We start from the raw sequence: 16,248 nt of genomic DNA, 5'->3' as shown, positions 1-16,248 counted from the left end.
AACAGCATGAGGGTAACGAAATAACACTAAATTGTTGACTTTTGTCCATGGACTCATTAACAGTGTTAGACCTTGTGCAGTATACATATTTAATATCCCTATAATCAGGAGAGAAAAATTATTACATTTTGACATAAATATTTGGGGTAGTACTATTTGTGTAAAAGAAACTATGGGAACAATCAAGAATTATTATTTTTTTTTCTATTTTTGCCGTTCTTACCCTACTATACTCAAATAAAAATATATTTATACTATTCTACTTCTAAAAGGAAGCTCTATTAGTTTTGAAAAAAAATAGCAAACATGTGAAAGGGGAACATCACCAAAATGTGAAAATTGGCCTGGTCATGAAATTGTAAATAAGAGGACATAGTGACAGTCTTTATTTCATAGGTACATTTTAATGTTGTAATTACATAGCTACTTGCATCAGTGGCAGATCCACATTCAGGGGCGTTCGGGGCAATCGCTCCCCCTAGCAGCAGTGGCAGCTCACTATACTGATGGCAGCTGACAGATAGGCAGAGAATCCTATGCGGCCGCCCTGATTATGTTTTAACACAATCAGCGCAGCCAAGCTGCATTATCTGCTTACCTGTCAACCACCAGGAACATCAGTATAGTGAGCTGCTGCTGCTGGAAGCCCCATGCTTCTATTAGGAACAAAGGGGGCGTGGCACAAATCGGCCCCCTTAAAAAAAAATCCTGGTCCGCCCCTGACTTGCATGTATATAAATGCAGCTTTCTGTATAGAATGTGCCTGAATGCTGATGATACATCTCATTGAAAGCAATGCCCAATCATTACTACAAGCAAGGTTGTAAAACAAATCAAAGCAGCCATTAAGCAGTCAAACCTCATAATGGAGCTCATGTAGTGTTGGACGTCTGCCTTTTTGGTTTGATAAAATACGCATTTCCTTCCTGCTTATGAGCGCCAAAAATACATACACATACATCCATATGGAGATTTTGTCGCATCTTGTACTTACAACTCCCTATGACTGGAGAGGTGGAACAGGGGAGGGAATGGCCAGGCAAGCATAGGCTGAGTACAGTAAGGGTGTGTTCACAAAGTTGTGACTGAGGTAGACCAAGACGCATATGCGTATACATCCATTATGAGATGTATATCTTGTAGGTACTGGAGGGCTGGTGTAAAGAGACACAATGATGTTGATGATCAGCAGCACTATTTGACCACTTCTGACTGGCTGATTGCAGATTGACCCCATTGACACAAGCAGTTGCGCAGAAATAGGTGTGTGACGCCCAGGGCCGGCGCTAGCATTAGGCAGCTTTAGACAGCTGCCTAGGGTGCTGAGCTCTGGGGGAAGTGGCACTGTGGCCGGGTACCCATACTAACAATGTCTTTGAATTAGACAATGTTAGTTAGGTGGTGTGTGCCTCTTCTCACATTTCAGGAGAAGCTGCTGCCTAGAAATGGTGCCCGCTACCTCCCTTAATTCACTGCGAATGCCTCCTCCACTAATAAATTTGTTTGAGCCCAGGGCTTGCGGGGCCCCACTCTGCATGTAATTATATTAATTATATTAATATAGAGAAAACAGAGGGAGAAGGGCTTAAGAAAATGGGAGGGGGACAGAGGGGACTACAAAAAATGTGGAGAGGGGGCTGGAGAAAATGAGGGGGCAGAGGGGCTACAGAAAACTTTGAGAGGGAGTTATAGAAAATGGGAGGCTGAAGAAAATGGAAGGGCAAAGGGGGCTACAGAAAAGGTGGAGAGGGGGCTGGAGAGAATGGAGGGGCACAGGGGGCTACAGAAAGCATAGATAGGGGACTGGAGAAAATGAGAGGGCAGATGGAGCTACAGAAAACACAGAGAGGGGGCTGGAGAAAATAAAGGGGCAGAGGGGGAAACAGAAAATGTGGAGAGGTGGACGGAGAAATTGGAGAGGCAAAGGGGGCTACAGAAAACGTGGATACGGGACTGGAGAAGATGGAGAGGCAGATGAGGCTACATAAAACATGGAGAGGGGCAGAGGTGGAAACAGAAAAGGTGGAGAGGTGGCTGGAGAAAATGAAGGCACAGAGGGGGCTACAGAAAATATGCAGTGGCTGGCTGGAGAAATTGGAGAGGCAGAGGGGGCTACAGAAAACGTGGATACAGGACTGGAGAAAATGGAGAGGTAGTGGAGGCTCTATAAAACATGGAGATGGGCAGAGGTGGAAACAGAAAAGGTGGAGAGGTGGCTGGAGAAAATGAAGGCACAGAGGGGGCTACAGAAAATATGGAGTGGGGGCTGAAGAAATTTGAGAGGCAGAGGGGGCTACAGAAAACAGGACTGGTGAAAATGGAGAGGCAGTGGAGGCTACAGAAAACATGGAGATGGGCAGATGGGGCTACAGAAAATATGGAGTGGGTGCTAGAGAAATTGTAGAGGCAGAGGGGGCTACAGAAAACTGGAGACGGAGCTGGAGAAAATGAAGGCACAGAGGGAGTCACAGAAAAAGTGGAGAGGGGCTGAAGAAAATGGAAAGGCAGAGGAGGCTACATAAAATGGTGTGAGAGAGGGGGCTGGAGAAAACGTGGACAGAGGTGGCTGGAAAAAATGGGGGGAGAGGTGGCTGGAGAAACCAGGATAAGAGGGGGCTTGAGAAAATGGGTGGAGAGATGGCTGAAGAAAATGGGTGGCGAGGGCTGGTGACAATGGTGGAGAGGTGGCTGGAGAAAACAAGATGAGAGGGGCCTTGAGAAAATGGGTGGAGAGATGGCTGGAGAAAATGGGTGGGGAGGGCTGGTGACAATGGAGTAGAGGTGGCTGGAGAAAACAGGATGAGAAGGGGCTAGAGAAAACAGGGGGCAGGTGGCATTAAGCTGGTTATTTATGAAAATCTTGTGGACAAGAGGGAATGTGAGAAAAAAACTCTTTGGTGGGGGGGCATGCTTGAGAAAAGCTGGTCGGCAGGGGGACATATGGGAAAAAAGCTGGCATGGGTGTCTACGGCAGGTGTGCTAGTGGGCAGAGGGCTTGTGAGAAAAGCTAGTGGAATGGATATTGCATGTTTGACAAAAGCTGATGGGTATGGGTGACATGTGCTGGAGGGCAGGGGGCTTGTGTGAGTTAAGCTTGTGGGCACCAGGAGGCATGTCAGTATTTGACAGGTGAGTGATGTCAAGTTTTATTTTCTTTCCTTGCTTTGTTCTGAAATCTAACATTTGGAGCCTCCCCTCTGTATATCCTGCGTTTGCTCCAGGCAAGCAGTGAAAACTGAACAGCATTCTGCATCAGACATCAATACATCTGAACATCAGTGCATCTGGACTGCAGCCTTACCGGCCAGCAGGGCCGGACTGGCCATCTGGCAAATGCCAGAAGGGCCGATGGTCAGATGGGCCAGGTCCCGGGCAGTCAGTGCACCCAAGTTACTTCCTGGTGGCTGGTTCCTCTCCAGGATGCTACACAAAAAACAGAGGGGGGGAGACAGGATGCTAACACAGAAAATGGGGATAAGAGAAAGGATGCTACACAGAAAATGGGTGGGGGAGAGGAAGGAAACAGGGGGGGGGAGGATGCTACAGAAAACTCTGAGGACTTACTATGACATAAAAGAGGCCACAAGCCATGAGGTTACACAGCTACAAGCTAACTTTTAATATACTTGTATATTGAAGTATTGCAGTTAGTATGCTTTTCTGTATAATCCATAATTATTCCTAATGAATATTTATATAAACTCACAGTTTATACAAATATAATTTAGTGGTGTTAATATGTTCACTTGGTGCATAATATGATTTGGGGGCATTATAGCGGCATAATATGAATTCGGGCACTACTGTATGGTATAATATGATTTTGGGGCACTGCTGTGACATAATATTAACCAGGGACAGTATTGTGGTATAATATGATTTGGGGGCACAACTGTATGGCATAATATGGATTGGGGCATTACTGTGTGGCATAATATGATTTGTGGGCTCTATGGTGGCTTAATATCAATTGGGGGCACGTACTCAAGCATGAGGGAAGGGGGAGAGTGTTAATATAATGTGGGAGGTAAGCTATTAATTTAATGGTGGAGATTAGGTGGAAGCTAATCATTTAAATGGTGCTATTATATTTGTGGGGTGATGTGGGTCAATTTAATTTAATATTGGGGCCTATCAATTTAAGAAAGGGTGATTGGTTCTTTAATTTAATGCTGGGGTGGTTTGGGGGCTATTAATTGAAAGGGAGCCGTTTGGGGAAAAAAATAACTTCTATTTATTAAATGTGAATATAAATTATTTAATGGCAGTGATGGTTGCAGGAAATAGGTATATTTATTAAACGTAAATGCTATTTAATTTATTGCTGGGGTTGTTTGGAGGGTGGGAAATAGGTTTATTTATTAAATGTGAATACTAGTATTTTAATGTTGGGGCTGGAGGGAGGACTAATTATAGAACATTGGTTGTATTGATTAAACATCAGGGCTGGTTGGCGTTTTCTAAATTACATGTACCCATTTTTTTTCAAAATAGGGCCTCCAACATTTCAGGATCCAGACAAGCAGCAACTAAAGAATCCCGCAGCCACAGGTGGTAAAAGTGACAAGAACAGGTAGGAGAGAGCAGGACAGTCTGCCAACTGTCCTGAATCTGGTGGGGTAGTCCCAAATTTGGGTGACTGTCTTGCTTAGTGATATTTGTTCGAGTATAAGGACAGTTGGGAGGTATGTCCCACTTCACAGTGTACTGCTCGTGAAAGTATAGCTGTGTGCACCTAACAGTAGTGTACACAGTATTGCCTGTGTATTTGTCTTAAATGATAACCATGTTACATAATAGGGCCCCCCCCGAGCCTTAATCCAGTTCTAGTCAGCAGGAGGGAGCGGATAGCAGCTTCCAGTCCCTGGATAGGACACAGCCTGCAGAGCAAGCCAAGGAGCTCTAAGTCTCACAATATTTGGTAATCTCAACAGACTAAGAGCTTCCCTGCTCAATCTACAGGAAGTTCTCACCCTGATGGATGTCAGCAGCAACAGAGGCATAGATAAGTACAGTGAGCATAATGTGCCTGGGGCGATGGCGTGATGTGGCTGGGCGTGATAAATTTAATGTTTTATTATAATGTATATATCAATGCCCCATGTTGGTCACACCCACAACACAATGTGGTCACGCCCTTTTCGGCGCCTCCACTATGCGGCGGCACACAGTTTCTTTCCTGCCCCTCTATGGAGGGGGGCCCCAAAAGTTCACTGTACCTGGGCCCCATATTTCTCTTGCAGGCCCTGAACATACCATTGTCTGATACTGGTGCACTCTATGCTGCAAATAGAGAGACAAGCTGCGCGTAATACATTTGTATCTCACAGGACACGGCAGGTAACAGACAGCAAACAGCTGATCCACAGAGGACTATAGTAACATACCCCAACACCCTGTAACTCTCCAGTTGCTGTGGAACTAGACGTCTCAGCGTACCTGCCAGCCTATTGTGGGGCATGCTGGGACTTATAGTTCCACGTTCCTCAGGCATACTTCTTTTTGACAGCAGCATTGTTTTCATAGATTCTCTGATTATAATACAATGATCTTTGCAAAAAGTACTGTAATTATTATTATTATTATTATTATTATTATTATCTGGAACTGCGGTGGTCCTGTGTACTTTAAATGCCAGAGCTGCTTTTTAGTACCAGTCCGGCCCTGCCAGCCAATCAGGAGAAGGTAAGAGTTACTATTTTTATTTTAGAGATGTCAAGTGTGGGAGGGGCCAAGAAGTGGGAATTGGGTGGAGGTGGGGCGGTAGGCTAAAGATTTAGCTAGGGCGCAGAGAAACCCTGCACTGGCCCTGATGACGGCAATAAATGCAGTCAGGGCTGCCAAGAGAAATTCAGGGCCCGGGTACAACAAATTCATGGGGCCCCCCTCATAGTCGAGTAAGCCCCCTAAAAAAATTTGCGCCGCCAGGGCGTGGCTAGCCTAACGGCGGTGCAAAAAGTTTCGGGGTGTGGTCATACATTCAGGGGCGTGGCAATGCGCGTTGGGCGTGGCTAGCCTAACAGCGGTGCAAAAAAAAATTGGGGGTGTGGTCATACATTTGGGGCGTGGCAATGCGCCGTTGGGGCGTGGCTAGCACATCAAAATCACTAGGTCCTGAATTCACCAGAGCGTCACATATGTCCCAGCACTCCTGACTTTTAAGACATTTAGCACTACAGTGTAGTATGGAAAGAATGCAGTGTGTACACAAAGAGTTCAGTCTTGGCCTGCACCTTACATTGGGCACAACACTCACCAAAAATTGACGTTGTCCCTACTAGAATCACAACATTTCACACACTCTGCTGCTCTCTCCTACCTGTTCTTCTCACTTTCACCACCTTTGACTGCTGCTTTCTTTAGTTGCGGCTTGTCCGAATCCTGAAATGTTGGAGGACCTATTTAGAAAATTACAGCCAGCCCCGGCGTTAAATCAATAGCACCCATGATTAATAATTAGGCCTTCCTCCAGCCCCAACATTAAAATAATAGTATTCACATTTAAGAAATAAACCTATTTCCCTTCCTGCAAACAGCCTAGCAATACCTATTTCCCGCAACCATCACTGCCCTTAATAAATTCAGTCACATTTAATAAATAGACCTCATTCTCCCTAAACTCACCCCCATATTCAATAGCCCCCAAACCACCCCATCTTAAATTAATAGTCCCCACTATTAAATGCGCCTCTCCCCTTTTTTTTTAACTCTGTGCTTCTCTCCCCTTTTTTATTTATTATGTTTCTCTCCCCTTTTTTATTTATTCTGTGCTTCTCTCCCCTTTTTTATTTATTATGTTTCTCTCCCCTTTTTTATTTATTCTGTGCTTCTCTCCACTTTTTTATTTATTCTGTGCTTCTCTCCACTTTTTTATTTATTGTTTCTCTCCCCTTTTTTTTTTTAACTCTGTGCTTCTCTCCTTTTTTATTTATTCTGTTTCTCTCCACTTTTTTATTTATTGTTTCTCTCCCCTTTTTTTTTTAAACTCTGTGTTTCTCTCCTTTTTTATTTATTCTGTTTCTCTCCACTTTTTTATTTATTATTTCTCTCCCCTTTTTTTTTTAACTCTGTGCTTCTCTCCTTTTTTATTTATTCTGTTTCTCTCCACTTTTTTATTTATTGTTTCTCTCCCTTTTTTTTTTTTTTAACTCTGTGCTTCTCTCCTTTTTTATTTATTCTGTTTCTCTCCCCTTTTTTTTTTACTCCCCCTTCTTTATAGCACTGCCCCTTTCCTCCCCTTGCCTCTCCGTTTCTTTACTTACCTCCTGTCAGCTTCTTTCTTTTTGTCTTCTTCTCTTCTGTCTTCTCTTCTTTCTTCTAGCTTTGTCTTGTCCGGCGCTCCTCACTGACTGACGGGCGTGACTTGATGACGTCACGCCCGACAGTCAGTGTGAATGGAGAAGAGGAGGGACGCGGTCACGTGAGTATTTTTTTTTTGTTTGTTTTTTTTTTTTATTGTTCCAGCTCCACCCACCAACGAACCGACCCCACCCCCAGTGGGGAAAAAAAAACACAAAAATAAAACCGCAAGATAAAAAAAACAAACAAAAAAAATAAAAATAAAAATTAGAAGCGAGTGCCCGCCCGGGCCCCCTGGCAAGCCCTGGCCCGGGTAAAATGTACCCGCTCTCCCCCCCTCTCAGCGGCCCTGAATGCAGTATGTGCACTGCAGGTTCAGCATTTCTGCACATAACCTCAATTGTGTGGATAAAGTAGGAAATAGATTAATTGTGCTCAATAAGGCTGTTCTTTTTCTCTTATAGAGAAATAGGTTGTACTATATAAACAATAGTAAATAATTAATAATATTATTAGTTATGAGTGGCCTCTGAATGCCATAGATTTACATTATTGTTATTCCACATAATAATAAGTCATAATTCAGGATAATTGCAAAAATGAGCCTACAATGTACAGGGTTTCATTCAGTAATTTAAACATCAGCTCACTGAGAACATGGCTTACTGTATGGTGCTCTAAACAATGTTTTTTTTTTTATCTTGATACTTGACCTGCAAAGGCCAGATTACAATATACTCTTCTATTCCTTGCTGCAAAATCCATTTCCTGATTGTCATATATATTTCCAAAGGATTCTAATGAAACCTTTAAAAAGGAAGAAAATAGATTTCTGTGAAAGGTATTGTGAGGTGTAGGCTATTCACTGGTGAGCTGTTGCTAGGGGACAGCCCTCACTCACGAGAGTGCTTTAGTGGAAGAAATATTTTAGCAGTCCTCTTTAGATCAATATACATTAGAGTGAAAATAAAAACTACACACAGCCATCTGGCAACTCTAACATCTCTTATTCTTTACTTCAGAAGCAATCTCTTTGTATCACACACTTTAGATTCTTTGTATTTTTAGAAATGTCATTATTTAACTCTTTACAGCTCCTGCATTATTATGAGGAATGTAATGGAGTCAGTCAATAAGTAGATAATAAAAATGAAAATAGACTTATTTATAGGATCTAGATAGCACAAGTCTTGTGCAATGTATTACCCTTTTTTTAAGTGGTTTGATATATATTTAAAGTAAAATATTCTCCATGAACAAACAATAATGACATATTCATTGGGTACCGTAGTAATATTCTGAAGACCATTATTATAGACAGACCCACCCATCGCAGTGCTGACAGGTCCAGAGTTTCTCCTAGCAGGAGGCAGTTGGAGCACCAACACGTTTTGTCTCTTGTTGGAGATGTAGGAGTCCAATCAGGAGGTTCCTTTCCATGGCTACGTTTAAAATGAGATCCATGCTGTCGGCTTGAGAGAATGAGTCTTATCTGACAAGCGGTATTCCCATGTAAGTTGCAAGTGACGTGGTAGTTTTACCATGCAGCTCCAACACAAAATATTACCCCAACACTGCATTTCACCAATTACGTCTTTACCGATCAGATACAGCTGTGTGAACTATATATAGATTACTTTATCCTTAGAAGTTACCAAATGCAGCTGCTGCCTTTATAAATCAATATGCTACAACAGGGAGGGTAATAGGGTTCTCTCGCCTGCCAGGCAGCACAGCAACTGGACAGATTGCGATGGCCATAGCTGAACCCTAAAAGGGAAAGTAAATACACTTTTTGATAATAACATATATGAACCTCTTTACTATTGTGAGTTATTTAGGACATAAATGAGTTTAGAATTAGGTGTATTTTGAAGGAAAAAAGTTCAAATGAATAAAACATGGTTGACAATTGTAAAAGTAGGGAGTACTTTGAAGTAACAATTTAACATTCGCATTAAACTCACAGAATGTGAAATCTGTAGCAGCTCTCAAAATTATACAACCGATGTTAGTAGGTATATCATACTTACCTACTTTCCTGAAGCTCTTTCCAGGAGAGGGGCGTGACTGGATAGCGAGAGGGGACGGGCGCAGCCAAACATGTCATATTGCCCCCCTGCAACGGAAATGGGCCAAAATGACTCGATTCACTGTGAATCGCGTCAATTAGTGGTGGCAGTAGCGGGATGCGGGAGATTTGCCAGCTCTCCCGGGAGTCCATGAGACCAATCCGAATTTCGGGAGTCTCCCGGAGTTGTCAAGTATGAGGTATATATTACAGGTTTACCATTTACCATTCAGCATATCAAATTATCAGATGTTATGTAGCTCCATGTGCATTAGTGGTAAGTACACATTGTGTGGTTTTGCTGAAATCTACAAGGTGCTAGTATTATTGGTTTATAAAAATACAATTTTTATAGCTCATATACCATAGCAAGATAATTATACACTTTTAAATTATCTTGAAGCACATATATTAATTTGATTTTTATAAACTGATTTCACCAATTACCCCTATACCTAAATCTGTTTAGCTCACTGAAACTATAAATATTAAAGTTTGAAGAACCTGATAGTAATGAATACAATTCGTGTAATTATGTGTTCTATGCTGGGAGAAGCTTTATTCCTCACACTTAGCAGTTAATAGAAGACATCTTGTTGCAAATCTACTGAACAAACAGCAGGGAGAGACTTAGAGATATTTACGGAGTATTACAGAAGACAATTACATGTATTCAGCTTGGATTTTGAATTCTCCCATAGCATGGGAAGTGATTATGTCAGAATATGTCTCTTCATATTCAGTATACTTGTATTTTATATTTAATTGCCCTTTATTGTCATGCTCTGTGATGTTATGGATAATGAGAATCTAGGGGATAATGAATCATGCATTGTAAACCATAAGGATATTGGAAGTAACAAAGAGGTTCCGTGATGTTGCTAGAACCTAAACAGTTTTATAAGGGATAATGTATTATATACTATCGCTTTATTACAAATTGACATTAAGTACATTTCATAAGTGAACTGGAGGCACAATGCAAGTGCCATTGTTACACCATAAAAGTGTATTTGCTGACTGTGCATTTATTTTTATAAAACTCTGAATGAATGTGCTGTGAAATGTAAATCAACTAAACCTTATGTGTTTGTACAAATACCCAGCAAGATCTAATATAACAGTAGTACTGGCCAGCCATCAGTGAAAAAATCCAGCAATATCTAAAATACTAGTGGCAATATCCAGCAAGGTCTAATATGCCAGTATGGCCATCAAGAGCACATATTATAGATGTAAATTACTAGTGATGCCCACTTGCAGCAGTAATGTAAAGTAAGATGCCCCTCTGCAGAACTAATGTTTAGCATGATGCTTGTTTGTTGCAGTCATGCCCAGTTAGACCGTTAGGTCGGCTATGTATATTCTGCATGTGTCTGGTGTCCTCTTTTTTGTGCTATGGTAGTATGCAGAACTGATGAAGGTAGCATCCAGGACTCTTCTCTATACACAGTACTGTATCACTATGTACTCCCTTTGGTTGGAGCCACATGCCATACAACAGCCAATCATAGCTCAATGAGATACTCTGCTAATTTAATGGCAGCACCATTAAACTACCACTGTAGAGCACATGGCTCCAATCAAGGAGAGTCTTGAGGACTCCAGTTTCTGCTGGCAGCTCAAAATAGGTGGGTTTAGATTTAGATGACAATTACTAGCAATGCCCATAATATGTAATGCAGACAGTACACACTTCCATGCAGCCTCCTCTTTCAGTGCTCTCATTGATAATAAAGCAACCGCACTGTCACATATGAGAAACATTTCCAGGGACTGTGCCTGGAAATTCAACTGCAGTATCTGTCACATAGTAGCTCTATGTCCTATTGCATTGGGCCTTAAAGCGGCAGATCTTAGATTTACAGTATATCCTGAATAAATGGAGAGCGGATGCTACGATGCAAGACTGCAACCTGGACTATCACTGAACACTTTAGTGCCAGTAATGTGCCCAGGAACTGGTGGATTTGATTCCCAGTCTCACAATCAGGACAACACAGCACTCAATGGGAGCATTGTGCTCCTAATGCGGAAGTGACACTTCCTATGAAACCTAGAGGAACGTTGCTATGGAAACATGGCAACATCATTGTGATATAACATGAGATTTCCTCCATAAAGGGGTGACCCAAGGTAGTTCCTCCATGCACCCCAGAAACCAAACAGTCACTTCTGATCTATTAGTAGCTTACAATGCTGTGATACAAGGGGTGCCTGGAAAGGTCTTACTACCGTCTTTGTTAAAAAAAAAACGTAAAAACTAATAAATTAATAAAATTCAAATAATAATAAACACATGTAGCTTGCGTAAAACATGCCTGTTTTGTACACTTAGGAGAACAAGCCAATGACATTTATTATTTTATTCATTTTAGTAACTTTCTGGGCTGCATCAATGGCATGACAGTAACTCTGGGAATAATCATTGAAAGGTGTGTTGCTTTCCAATTGTCCTGGTTTTCCATATACAATGATCATAAATTACCATAAGCAATTAATAATAAATAAAAAAGCTAAATATGCGAATAAAACAAAAACCCTATCAGTCCCCAAAAGCAATATAAAAATCACTAGAATATAATATGAGGCTATTTCCATCACATATCCTATATGTGAAATTTAGAAATGTAGGGTTCGGAATAAATCCAGCTAGAAGGTTCAATTTTGCACCTTGGCCAAACCATGTTGCACTCATGGGGTTAAGGGGGGCGTTTAAATGTCCATACAGATTTAGAATTGGGAGGGGGGGACACCCAGGTCAACTCTTAATCGCAGTGTAAAAATGCTGTCCGGTATGTGTTTTAGATTGACAAGCTGGCAGTATTCCCTTGATGATAATATTTATATTGATGTTGTATGTAAAATGTTACATAAGTTGGATACTACACTGTTATAAAATTGCTGTAGAAGAACAGTCATCAAACGTCTAACTGATACTAGGCTTTCTTGGGTAAGTAAATACCATCTGTGTGCAAAGATATTCACTTCATGAATAACCAACTCACATATTCTATAATTTACTTAAAGGTCCACTAAGCCCCAATATGTGATTTCCATATTTGAGGCACGGGGCTAAATTACAATGTTACGTCCTACTTTGCCTTTCAGCTGAAGGCCTTGTAAAAATCTAAACTTTAATTAATATTTCTTACCTTCCATCAATAGCAACTATAGCTGTGCCAGCAGCTCTAATGGTAGTGCTGATATAGATCAAAAGCTCAAATTAAAAATGATAGCATGCCAGTGATTCATATTGTGATATCACAAGCAGCACCTATTTGTCTGAATCCACCAATCTGTAGTCTGCACAGTGCATTTCCATGATTTAGAAGATATAAGTCAACAACATAGGCTCTGGACCCTAACTTGTCCTAATTTGATATAACAAAAAGAAGCACCATATAAGAGACAGAATATTGGACATATTTAGTTATGAATAAACACCTTGCATTAATATACAATCAGTTGCTGCTGGCACTCCACTGAAGAAAAGTTTAAAAGGATTGAGCGTGTTCCAGAGTATAGAGGGCAACAATATAATTGCTTGAGAACCATAGTGACCTATCATGTGCAACCCGGTATGAAAGGCAGCAAAACAATTGTTAATTTATATGAAATTTGCAACCCATCTAATGTCCAAAATTACATTTGTACATGGAAACTACAGTGTACTACATTTACACTAAGGGGCCGATTCAATGGATCTCGCTAATATTTTAATGCTGCCATAAAATTAAAACATATATCTGCGTGGGTTTCTATAAGAAGCAGTGGCTGTTTTAATTTTCCGTGGCGTTAAAAATCGTGGTATTCATTTTTAAATCAATAAACGCCTCCCATGAGCGTTAATCCTAGGTCATTGCGAAATTTTATGGGAGGGGAGGGTTTAGCGCCCCCATCATGAATCTATAAAACAAAACGCAGCCAACAGCAAACTGCCATTTCCTGTTGTTTCTTATCTCCCCGGTGACTCCATCGGATCTGTTGGCAATTTTTGGCTGTGAAAAGTTAAATTACATTACATTACACATTTTCTATACTATTATCATTACACTACGCTAATTTTAATTTATATCCATACAAAAGTACCACAAAAATACATTTATACATACATAAATACTACTCATACACACATACACACACACACACACATTTTAATTTGTATTGTGTAGTTTACATAGTTAACCAAATTATTTTGTTGCATATTGTAGTTGTTACTTACATACACACACACACACACACGTATTAAACTTGAATTTACTGATTAGTGTTAATAAATGTTAACATTGTGCATAGATTAGTTGTTTTTTCATTGTTTTTTGCACAATGTAGTTACAGTAGTACAGATAGTTTGCAAAATTGATTTAGACTGTATGTTCAGTAAAGTGTAGATTGTGAGAAAACATTATTTAGATTATCTGTTCTAGAATAGTTTAGTTAATTTTTATTTTAAGTTAAAAAACTTTAGCTAGTCAGATAAGTTTTTAAAAAAAATAAAATCATTCTGATTTTTAATAATTACTTTTTGATGTTATTAATTTTCTTGTGCTTTTATCTTTTTTTAACCCAGCCAGTAGAGGTGCAACATAAAACTAACAATTGGACAGTTTACCACTTCACTTTAAAATAGAATTGAATTGCCTGTCCTTTAATATGAGGCTCTAACCAACCGCAATGTGTGACTCTGCACACTCCATAGAGATCTATGGACACTGCCGGTCCTGAGTGAATACACACTGCAGGGTTGAAACTACATCATTCCATCATTCATTTCTTGTCCGGTTTAAATATCAACTCAAACAATACGATGTGCTTTTGGAACAATAATCGTTCATCGTTGGAGTGTACACACTAATGTGATATTGGGCCGAACAGTTAGTTATCGTGTGATTGGCTCGATAATCGGCTGAAACGACATCATTCCATCATTCATTTCTTGTCCGATTTAAATATCAACTCAAACAATACGATGTGCTTTTGGAACAATAATCGTTATTCGTTGGAGTGTACACACTAATGTGATATTAGGCCGAACAGTTAGTTATCGTGTGATTGGCTCGATAATCGGCTGAAAAACCTGTAGTGTGTACCCAGCCTCAGACACAGGGATTATAGAACAAGAAGTTGTATAAAAATACACAGCACAATGCATGTTAAACACTACTATCTACAGTCTCATCTTGTACATGGATTTTGCACTCACACACTTGCATCTGTCGTAACAGAAAGTTGTCATTTTGGTAAAGCCAGAGGTATGTGTAAACGTGTATAAATGTTTCTTGACCACATTTGATTGTGTTTACAATGCATCCGTATTGAGATGAATATGAGTTTCCAGCTGTGTTGACACATGTAAAATCAACTGAAATGAAATAATAGGCTTTCAAAATAACACAAATATGTATTGTCTCATTTGGTGAAAAATATTTTTATTTTACATCAGTTTAATTTAGCATGCGATAAAAATGCTTATTTAATGGATAATTTTAACACCAATGTGTATGTACACTTAAAGCCAGCATTATAACTATTTTTTATTAATAGGATTAGGAAGAATATAAACTGCTGATAGCATTATCGTCTTTAAATTTCTTCTTTTTTCTTTTTTTTTTTTTACTTTGGCTCAGTGGATTTTAGAATTACTGTACCCAGTAACGGTGGGGCCTGTCATTTATCTGTGAGCTCTAGGAACCAAAATAAGGGTTATTTTTTTAAGCTAGGTTCATTAATATGTCTGTGTACAAATTCCCCTTTTACCCATTGATTAACGTGAACCTGTTATACCGTGTAGTTGGTTAAAACGTTACTTGAACCTAAATATGCAGACAAATCACAATGTTGTTAATTACAATGTGATTATGTTTTTCAAAAGATACCTAATATATATATGGATATAAATGCAGAAACATAGTTACTTTGAGGGAATGATTCTATTTGGCTAAGGCCAATGAGATCCACGTTGCTGGTCTGGTCTGTCCATTAACCTGAGTCTTTCTTCTCATCATGGCCTTGTTTGTTATCATTCAGACATTGTACTATTTTGCTGTCATTTTATTCACTTAAGCAAAATGTTGAGATTCTCATTGTTGCTTTCATGAAGCCCTGGAGAGACAAGTAAACAATTAGATTATAAATGATGAAGTTATACTACACAAGACATATTAAAGACATCTCTGAAACACAACCTTCATTTACTGGTCTGATTTGCATGAGTTGTGCTCTATATACACCTAAAGTGAACTATAAAGAAAGTCCATTGACCGATGCCTTACATATATGTACATCTACTTATGTATATCTCTTCTAGTGCAATTACCTACTGTCATGTATGTCTGGCTTAACTGAACAACCTGTATCCAGTTATTCTGTATTTGCTCTTGTAAAATGTTATAAAACATGTTTATTCACAAGAAACAAAGAATGTGCATTGACGACAAACATCAACGTTTCCTTGCAAGTTTTACAGCCATATTTAAGGAGGACCAGGATTTATTTAATTTTACATCTATATGTTACAATTAACATAATAGAAAAATCATACCACTCGCCTTCAGTTCATCCAGTGCACCTTGTAGCCAATAACACACAGGACAGACCTCCAACTCACGCACTCTTGTGATGTCAGCTAACATTAAGGAACAAAACCTTAAGTATAAACTTTTTTAAATAAAAAAATACAATTCAATAGCTATTCTTATACCTGCTATATACATCCATGTGCAGTTAAGAAGCACCTGGACGTCATTAATGGGTTAAATGCAAATATTTGCAATGTTTTGAAAAGGTAATGTTTCCATGGTTACAAAATGCCCCCTTTACCATAGGTTGCTAATTTCCTTAGTGATTAAGCAAGACGTCCCATCTATTCTTCACTG

The sequence above is a fragment of the Mixophyes fleayi genome, chromosome 3 (genome assembly GCF_038048845.1).
Source record: "Mixophyes fleayi isolate aMixFle1 chromosome 3, aMixFle1.hap1, whole genome shotgun sequence".
Taxonomy (NCBI): Eukaryota; Metazoa; Chordata; class Amphibia; order Anura; family Limnodynastidae; genus Mixophyes; species Mixophyes fleayi.
The sequence above is the reverse complement of the archived record's forward strand: the minus strand, read 5'-3'. Positions refer to the sequence as shown.